The sequence below is a fragment of the Passer montanus genome, unplaced genomic scaffold (assembly GCF_014805655.1).
Source record: "Passer montanus isolate IOZ18808 unplaced genomic scaffold, ASM1480565v1 scaffold34, whole genome shotgun sequence".
Classification (NCBI taxonomy): domain Eukaryota; kingdom Metazoa; phylum Chordata; class Aves; order Passeriformes; family Passeridae; genus Passer; species Passer montanus.
In genome coordinates, this window is record NW_024368152.1 from 3,055,384 (window position 1) to 3,065,742 (window position 10,359).

A 10,359-nucleotide genomic window follows, 5' to 3' on the forward strand; every position below is an offset into this window, starting at 1 on the left:
AGGCCATTCCCTCAGGTCCTGTCACTGTCACCACAGAGAAGAGATCAGGGTCTGTCCCTCCTCCTCCCCTCACAAGAAGCTGTCGCTGCAGTGAGCTCTCCCCTCAGTCTCCTCCAGGCTGAGCAGACCAAGTGCCCTCAGCTGCTCCTCACACAGCTTCTCCTCAAGGCCTTCCCCATCTTTGTGGCCCCCCTTTGGACACTGTCTAATAGTTTAATTATCTTTCTTATCTTGCAGCGACTAAACGTGCCCACAATATGCAAGGTGAGGCTGCACCACACCTTGTCTAGAGCTAGAACCACTGAAGTAGTTTAGGGGCAATGATCTAGTGCTCCAAGCATTTTTGTATACTTCAGGACAAATACTGCCCCAAAACATAAAAGATGTCTTCTTAACATTTTGATTTTATTTTCTCTGTGCACGAGTAGCTCAATTCTGTTCTTAAATAAGCAGAAACCAAAGGGACCTTTGAGTAGAGCTCGGCATAAATAAAACAGAAATTCTGCTGGAATATCCTCTTTTACATAATGAGTCCTGTTAATTTGCTTGCTAGAAAGGGCTGCAGATTTGGTTTACAGCTCTGTAAACAGATCATTGATTATGGCCAACCTTCAAATATTCCCCAAATGATATGTCAAGAAACTATATTCTAATCTCCAGGGAAGATCCAGAGTATCTTCCCCATGCTATAGATATTTTTTGTCTGTTTATCTCTAGGGGTGTGATGCAACTGGAAGTTTTAATATCACTACCCTTAAAAGAATTCCAGTTTTCCAGACAAAGAGACAAGCAAAATTGGAATATGATATTGTGGAAATGATCTTGTAATATTAATAATATCTAATAAATTGCAAAAGTGACTTGATAGTGGATGACTGATAGATCATTTATTTTTTGTTCTTTTTTAAGGCAAATGCTATGAATAGGAAACATTTCTTCAAGCTTGATATGAACTAATGAACAGATTGTTAAAAATCAGTGAGATAAACAAAAATATATGATTAATTATTCCTATACACACATTAAATATGTCTTAAAATATCACATTGGGTATAAATCTGTTATTAGGTTTTGTATGGTTTGTAGTGCATGTACTATATTTGTATGTGATACAGTGTGGTAATTATATAATGTAGTATGCAATATATAACAATTATATAATATGTTGTATAATGTGTTATATAATTATCACTATATATCACTAAATATCACTATAACATATCTAATATAGACCAATATATTAGACAATTCATAATTAACTTCCAGTTAATAATGGACTTATTAGTTAATATAGATTGTCTCAGTGAAGTGAAGTGGTGACATTGCAGTTGAGATGTGGAGCAAGAGACCAACAAATATTTGACAGAAAATGTTTGTTTGATTTTCTGACAGGGAATTTGAACAACGAGGAAAAAGAATAACTATAAAGGAACAAAATGTGGAACTAAAGACCAAAGGTTTGGAATTATTTATGTGACAGCTGTTCTCGATACACATAACTGATGTCAGCTCTTGAAGGTCTAAGTGCATTTCAGTGTCTCCCTCATGCTGGAATCTCTTGGGTTTTTTCAGTGTTTCTCAGCACTGTATATTATAGACTCTGCAGTTCAGGACAGAGTTCAAATGCACTCTGTGAACCAGAAAAATCCCTTTTTTCTCATGGAATACTTCAGTGTATGAACAGTAGTTTGAGCAATGTTCAAGTGAACAGCTTTTGCATAAGCATATGAAATCCATCATCAGGGTTTTGTACAAATAAGCAAGTTTCAGAATGTGGCTGTCCACAGATGACTCAGTACCTCAAAAGCTGGATTTTCATTAAACATATTGTCTCAATATTGGAGATGAGAAAATAAAACAATTCTTCTTGTCTTATTTGTTTAATCTAAAGCAGTTGCTAACTATTCCTCAACAGAGGAGGGCTCAGCATAGAGTACACTGACCTAAAGACACTTTGGAAAATGCTCTTGAAAGAGAAGCTTTCCTTGCCAGTGAAATGGCACAATTGTTGATGACAGTGAAAATTATGTTATACCTTTTCTGAGCCATTGATTCCTTTAAATCCTCTGTGAATCTGTGGGGTCTGATTTCCTCTCTCATGATGTTCAGCATTATTGTTGTCAATAGTTTTTCAGGTTGACACTGCAATAAATGGGAGAAAAACAGTTCTCTTGACACTTAAAAAATTAGCTTTCTTTTTTGTCAATAAAAGGGCAGCTAATGAAGGGAAACTGAGAGTGTTCATCAAGTTAAAGTAGTAAGAGTAAAGCAGTAAGAGAAGTGTTTTGGGTAAGATCTGATGTTTTCTGCACAAGGTGGGTAGCCCCTAACTCTGCAACCCTCCACAGAAATGGTAATTAAGCTCTGTGCAGGTTTAGCCAACAGCATGGAAGGTTCACAGCATGGAAGGCTCACAGAGCAGCACGTCTCCTGCTGTTTTACTGAGTCTTCATGAAGACTGCTGGCACTGTGTTTCTGAGAGATTCTGGTGCCAGCTAGCACCAGGGCAAATGAAGACTGAAAGGACGAGACGCCCATACAGAGTTCCAGGACCCGCAGGTGCTTTGCTCTGCCCCTTTAACCTTTCCCCAGGTTCTCTTCCCAATCCTGGGAAGCCAAGTGACCCAGGAGCTGCAAAGCACCAAACCCTCCTTGCCCAGGCAGGTGGTCTTCTGGCCATGCCTTGGTGCAGGGCTGAACATCCCAGTGGTCTCTGGGGGATCTCCACAAACTCTATCAGCACATGCACCCAGTCCGTGGCATCCTTACTTTTGAAGAGGGATGAGTCAGCTCAGGATGTGGATTTTGACATCTCACGTGGGCTCATTGAAGGGTGTGCATGGAATATTTGTCAGAGGTGTCTCTAATCTTAGCAAGTGACTGGTCTCCTCTCCATGGAGGCATGTTCCATTGAGCCAAGCAGCTGAAATGCTTTCTACTGATTTTCTGTCACATGTTCTTGAAAGGGCTGCTGCTGCTATCAGCCAGTCTGCTTGATTTGACTGAGTTGTCCCAGCTTCTAGCAGAGACATTTTCCTGCAGACAAAACCCATTTTTCACAGGTAGCAGAGCTGCTAGCTTGGATCAAGTGGCTTCTTACCACAAGAAAAAGGCTGACTGAAGAGCAGTCATTATTCTGAAACTGACTCTGTCCATCCAGTCTGCAATTTCTATATACTCTTCTCATTCTCTACTAAGTTTGATTTAAATTCTCCCTGATCACACTACAGGCTTTACAGACACATTGCTCTTTGCACTTCAGGGAATTAATGGAAACACAAATTTCCTTTGAAAAATGAAAGTAAAAAGGGACTTCCCAAACAGGATCACAACCCTACACCACTGCTACAATCAAAACCACACATTGCTGTATGCAGGAAAATTTCCTCATCCCTTACTTGTGAGTGTCCAACAAGGACTGTAGTATCACAGGAAAAGCCCAGTGCCCAGCACTCCTCTGGCTCACTGTGTTTGACGCCTCGGCTGCCACGGGGTCAGTGCAGAGAAAGAAACTTCAGGGCAGCAGCTCCAGGCAGGGGCCGTGGGCAGCACTAAGCCAGCAGAAAGGCTGGGCCCAGTGGTGCTGCCACTCTGCTTCTGGGAGAGCCTGGCACTGGATGGTGCTGCCACTCTGCTTCTGGGAGAGCCTGGCACTGGATGCACCTGGGGCTGCTGCCAGGGCAAGGGCTGGATGCTGATGGCCCCTTGGAGGAAGGACGTGCCTGCAGGGTTGAGGGTCTCTCTTGCTCTGATGTCTCTTGCTGAGAGAGATGGTGGGGTTTGCACTGTACTCAGGCACTAAGAAATGTGTCTCCACTGGCCAGGACAGGGCTCTGACCCAGAGGAGATCATGCTGAGAGTTGGAGCCAGGTGGGAGAGAAGATCAGGGAGGAGAAGCCTCCATCCGTATGGTGAAGGTTTTGGTTATCAGCAAAGATAAAGCAAGAATCTGAAATCCTGGTGTTGGCAACCAGGCAGTACTGAAAAACATTCATTCTGGGTTGGGTTCTTGTACTGGAACAGTGGACCCAGGTCTTACAGGATTTTTTTCTTTCTAGCTAATCTTTTTCCTTTTCATCCCAAAATAGTGTTATGTGTCTTTCACAGTTCTGACATGAGCTATCACGGCATTTCCCACCATATTTCTATTATTTCTTTTCCTCCAAAATGTAAGAAACACATTACTCATAAAATATTTCCTGCCTCCCCCTTTCAGTTTTCAGTGAGATAATTGAAGGCCTGTCACAACTTGTGTGCTTTAGTCCTCATCATTTCTGCCCTGTTTTCAACAGCCACTTCTATTGGAGTATAAAACCTCCAGATTTAGCTTGTAAGCCAAAGAAAACAACTGCAACTCACAGAATACCTTAATAATTCCAGCAAAATGCTGAAGGAGGTATTTTTTAATTAAAGATTTCATGTTTTCTTACTTACTTTCTTATTTTCATTTCTTCATCATGTTCTGTTATGAGGTGGGACGATTTTTTTCTACTGATTCCATGACACCAAGCTGGGGGAAAAAATGTTTGCACAACTGGCAAGCTTTTTATTGGAATAACTTTGTCATATTGTTATCTCTTAAATTCATGGGATCAGTATTTATGTGTATCTTTTTTCCCAGGCAATCTTCAAATCAACATTTTCTTCATTAGATTGTTGCAACATTTAGATTAAGTGCTTTGGCAGAAGAAATTAATTCTATCCCAAGTTTGTGGGTTAGTGTTTGGCAAACTTTAATACATAACAAATCAATGGGATTTTATCAGGATTCTCTGCCATGCATCCTGGAGCTAATATGCAGAGGGTGGAGGATGGAAAGAAGCAAAACTTTTGTCACAGCAGAAGCTCTTGTGAATCTGAGCAGAACTACTGCTCTTGCTCTGTCCATTATGTGTGAGGTTGTTCCTTCCACAAAACCCCCAGGGCTCAGCCTGGAGGAATGTCCTGATTCCTATGCTCCCATTCCTGTGTTTCAGGGACATTACTGTGTTTTCTTTCATAGGATTTGAAAATGGAACTCAAGTTTGTACCATACCAAGTTCAGTAACTAAAAATTTGAAATCATACATGATATAAAAAGTCTTTCTGGCTGCCACATAGATGAGGCCAGACAACATGCAGCTCACTTCTGGTGAAGCACACCCAGATGCCTCCTGTCCAGTGGCTCTTCAATGACATTATTCCTTTACCTCTTCTTGATGAAGAAAATGCATTTGTTAATCTAAGCTGGAGCACCTGCATATTCCTTCTTTGTGAATTTTGCACAATAATTTTTTCTTGTGCCCTAGATTAACCTATTTTGCCCACAGAAAGTAATGTAATGTTAAAAGATAACTTGGTCCCTCATTTTCTGAGCATTTTCTGATAATAATGTTTACTGTTGAAAGTGCTGAAAGCTCAGTCTTTGGAAAATTGACAGTTATACAAGCCTTAGGAAGTCAAACTGAAATAAAAGGAGACAGTTCCTATCTCTCTATTATTAATTTGTATGCACATGAAAAATAACAGCCAATAAGCACTGTCATTGATAAAGTACACACATAATTTACAGAAGAGGTTCAATACATTATTGTAGCAGATTAATGAATGACCCAGCATAAAATTAAATAGGAAATGTAAAGACAACTTCTATATATTATTATAGTTTTGTCCTCTGCTCTTTCTCCTTTTATTAGAACTTGGGTTTAGTAGCCTATTTCTAAACTCTTATTAAAATGTTGTGAAGTGATATATACAGTTGCTTAGTGCTGAATTTCAGTACTTGCAGCCCAGGCACACAGAAATCTCCCCTGAGTCAGCAGAATGGCAAGTGCAGAGCTCCTGCAGAGAAAGGATCACCTCCCCTGTCACCCTGCCACACACCTGGAGCACAGGCTCCACCTCAAGCCAGAGGGACAGAATGTTTGAGGCAGATGTAATAAGGGGAGGAAATAGGAGAAAACATAGAATTAAAGAGGACTTTAATTTGCTTGCTTATTATTTGGAGGGACATAAAAATTTGATCCAATGTGGAAAATTCTTTTGAGAGCCAAACTGGGATGTTTGTGTTATAAATATGGAACATACTGAAAAGGAAAAAGTAACAGACAGCTGTGGTGTAAACTCTACCTGAAAAAATAGTGTTCAGTGAGAATATATGGATGCTTGCTGATTAAATTTGTGCCCATATTGATTACAACACCATGTAGAAACTATAGCAGAAAACATGTTCAAGATGTAAAGCAGATTTTACTTGATTAGGCCAGATTTCTATGTCTGTCTCCTTCCATATTTTATGTTTTTACTTGCAACTGTACCCTGTCATGTCATCATCTGACACTAGATTATGCTCACTTTTTTACATTTACATTATTTCTAATGAAGGTTATATATCTCTATTCACTGTTAATATCATAGTGCATATGTACACATATGTTCATACAGAATATTTTAATTTAAATTTAATTTTTTAAAATGACACGGCTTTATTTCTTATTTCACCAACTGGGGAATTAAACCAGTTAGTCTATGAGAAATAATATATTAATCTTCCTTGGCTTTTTTCCACTCTTGCAATTTTTTCAGAATAAAATAAGAAAACTACTCTGTTTATCAGCACAAGCTTCAAAAGGAATGCAACAAAAATAAATGTTTAGGTTGTGGAAAATCTACTCTGACTAAACATTTCATGGCTGTCTCACTGTAGGAGTAATAGTTATTGATCAACCTATTTTCATTCTTTTTTTGAAGTGTTGAAGTACTTTAACCAGCTGCATTTGTAGAGGGCTGAGTGAACTTGGCTTGTTCACTAAGGCTCAGACACTGCAAAGTTAATGAGGCTGCTGAACTTGAAGACTTCACAGGAAGTGAATACAGGACACTGAAAGATGTGTGTCCTTCCATTTTATTAAGAAACATTTTATAAGTTTAATAACTGTTACATTAGAGCAAGGAGTCAGAGAAGAAGCCACGTTCTGTGGCTTGTCAGTGATTAATGAGTCTTCCATGGCAGAGCTGTGCTGCTGTCTTGGTCATTGAAGCTGCATTCTGCTAGTGCTGAGAAATTCCTTCAGTTTCCATGAAATGTAACTCTAGTCATTCTCTGACTATTCAGTCCTTTATCTTGGGATCAGTCCCTGGGCAGATCAGAAATCCTGCCTTGGAAAGAAAACAGAAAATTCCTATCTGTACCTGCCATAAATCAAATACAGTATTCAAACCAGGCTGCCTTTAACGTTGAAACTTTAGATACCATATTTATGTAGGACATATTTGGTTTTAAGATATAAGTCTTTGGCCCTGCATTATAGGGTTTCTTAAAAGCTTTGTCTTGGCAATGTAAATCTCCTAGTATTTCTTCTTATCTGTCTCCTTTTGCAGCAGTCAGGGGACAATTTTTTTTTTATTATACTATATTTTGAAGAGAAATTACAAAAATCCCCCAGTGAAACTTTTTTGTCCTGGTGTTTAATTCTTGAGGGTTTTCTCAAATCTTGGCATCCTTGCTGTGACAAAAAGGATGACTAGGAAATCCATCTGTTCAGGCTATAAATACAACATCAATAGGAATTATGCATAGTGTTCCAATTTATAAAGAAGACTAAATACTCTCAACCTGACAGTGATCACTTGTCACCTGAATTTTACCTAATGGTGCTAAAATTAAGGACTTCCTTGCCATCATCATCATCATCATATTTAATTGTAATAGAAAATGTATGCAATAAGAACTTTCTGGACACTGTTTTGAAGAACTTACAGGACAATGCAGGCTTTCTGCTCCTTCCTATGAGGCATTCCTCACACTTCCTCTAAAAATATCATCACTGCTCTTCAGTTCTAATAGATGTCTCTGACCCTGCTGCTCCTCTTCAATTTTCTAATTCCACTTTCTTCCACTGGAAGAAAGCCTGCAAGAAACTGATGGAAAAAACCAAAGTCTAGATCTGTCTTGCACTCTAGATGTGCAGAAAATGAAGAATAAGAGTGTGTCTGCTACTCTCATGTCTGTGGCTTTCTTACAAAATTTATTGGCAACATTTTTTCCCCCCTTTTGATACTGAGAAAGAGTCTCACATAATTATTCTGCTTTAAACTCTATTTTTTTCTGTTCTTCTGAATTGTGCCTCATGCTTTTCAGGGTGGTGATCCACTAGTAGGGGCAATGCACCCTGGCTGACATGGCTTGTCACTCCCCCGTGGCTGCTTGAGGTGCCCATGGATTGTCTCTACCACGGCTGCAGTGGATCTCCTGACTCCACACACAGCACACTGTCAGGTGCAACACCCACTCCCACCATGCTGAAGGGGCTTGTTGTGGAACAGGGTACCATAGAAATAAAGCTGGAGGTGATCAAGTATTCATGAAGTTCAGCTGGATACCCCTAGACAGGATTACCTATAACTGCAATTTTTCTCTTTTTCAAAGATTTGAGGGGATGGATATTCAACAGTATCCTAGGACAATCCCTCTAGAGCTTCATTATTTCTGCCATTTAAAAATTTGCTATAATACCATAGCTGGATTTTTCTCTGCCATTTAAGTTCATCATAGTGTGGTGCCTTGTTCAGTAGAAGTTCCAAGAAAAATGTTAGCTATTTCTCCTGGAAATACGTGTGTGAAACTTCAATGCATGTTCTAAGTAAGTCTGCCTGTGCATTCTGCACTTCTAAAGCATTTTGAAGTACATGTAAAAAGTCAAGAGAAGTTGTACTCTGTATTTAGTGTCTAAAAGCTCTGTTCAGCCTGGAGAGCAGAGATTGAGGGGAGACCTCATTGCAGTTACAGCCTCCTCATCAGGAGAAGAGGAGGGGCAGACCCTGATCTCTGTGGTGGCCAATGACAGAACCTGAAGGAAGGGACTGAAATTCAGTCTGGGGAGGTTTAGGTTGGATATTAGAAAATGATTCTTCACTCAGAGGGTGCTTGGGCATTGAAGCAGGTTCCTCAGGGAAGTGGACAATGCTCTCAGGCACATGGTGTGACTCCTGGGGACAGTCCTGTGCAGGGCAGGGAGTTGAACTTGATGATCCTTGTGGATCTCTTCCAACCCAGATGATTCTGTGATCTTTTAATGATAATGGGCTCCATCTGAATGCAAGGTCTTGTTACCAGTGCTTGAAATAAGGTTGTGCATCACTATCCCTGAGTTCACTGGGATGAATCAGACATTCCAGCATCTTCTTGTACCTATCAGGGTGGATAGTACCAGGAATCATTTAATGACTGCAAAAAGGGAAACAGGGGCATTAATATCACAACAAGGGAATAAGGAAAGCTGTTACACGCTACACACCATCCCTTAAAAATTGACCAGGAGCCAAAATAAAAACTATGAAATATTCTTTTTTAGAGGTGTAAAATAAGAATAACCTGGTTTTACTTGAGTTGTTAAACTACATGTCAGAACTTTCCTATAAATTCTTTGCCAGAAAAGGAACTGGAATAGCAAATTGATCAACAGCACAATAGTGCAGGGTTACTTCTGTGCAGCCACCAGGACTAGCTGACTGATAGCTGAGTGATAACTGAGTGATAACGATGTCAACTTCCAGTCAGCATGTTGGTTCACACAGTTAATTTTCATTTGGATCTGGAAGTGTAACTATGACGACAGGGATAAAATATGAATATGTTCTTGCACACTTAATCTTTCAAAAGTGGATTTTGTTTTGGTTCTTATCTCATATCCAAACATTATTCTGAAGCTGAGTGAGCATAAACTATTTTGAGATAAAATGCCAGATTTTGTCATTGGTTAAATATGGCTTATATTTGTTTCAACAGTAGATAATGCACATAGCTGACTAAAAACATGTTTGCATGGCACACAGAATCTTGCCCCTACTTAACAAGAGAATATTGCTGCCTAGATTGCAAAAACCAAACAAAACTCTACAGATAAGCATCATGCTGTGAGCTTTTATTGTCTGACTGCATCTAATGGTAGAACTGCCAAAACTAGCAGCAGGATAAGAATAAATTATGAACAAATGAAGAACTCTATCATTCTTGTGTGATAATCCAGATTTCCTTTGTCTATACATAATGATCCCAGGGCTTGAAAATGAGAGGGACAAACATTATATGAACAAATGGTAGGAAGACTTTACATCCTTCTTAGAATTATCTTCTCTGACAAATCAAAACACCAGATGTCTAATATAAACAGGATGGAAACCCTGTGAATTAAGTGCCCATATAAGATATCAATGCCTATATGAGATGCTTTATATTCCCAAACTTGGTGTGCATGAGCTCTGTGTAACCTTAGTGTTTTGTACTCATGAGTACGATGATGCTATGGCTCACAGTCAGTGTTCTCTTTATAGTTGAGGAAAAAGGTGTTTTTTGCACAACAGATTGCCCAACCTAGCAGC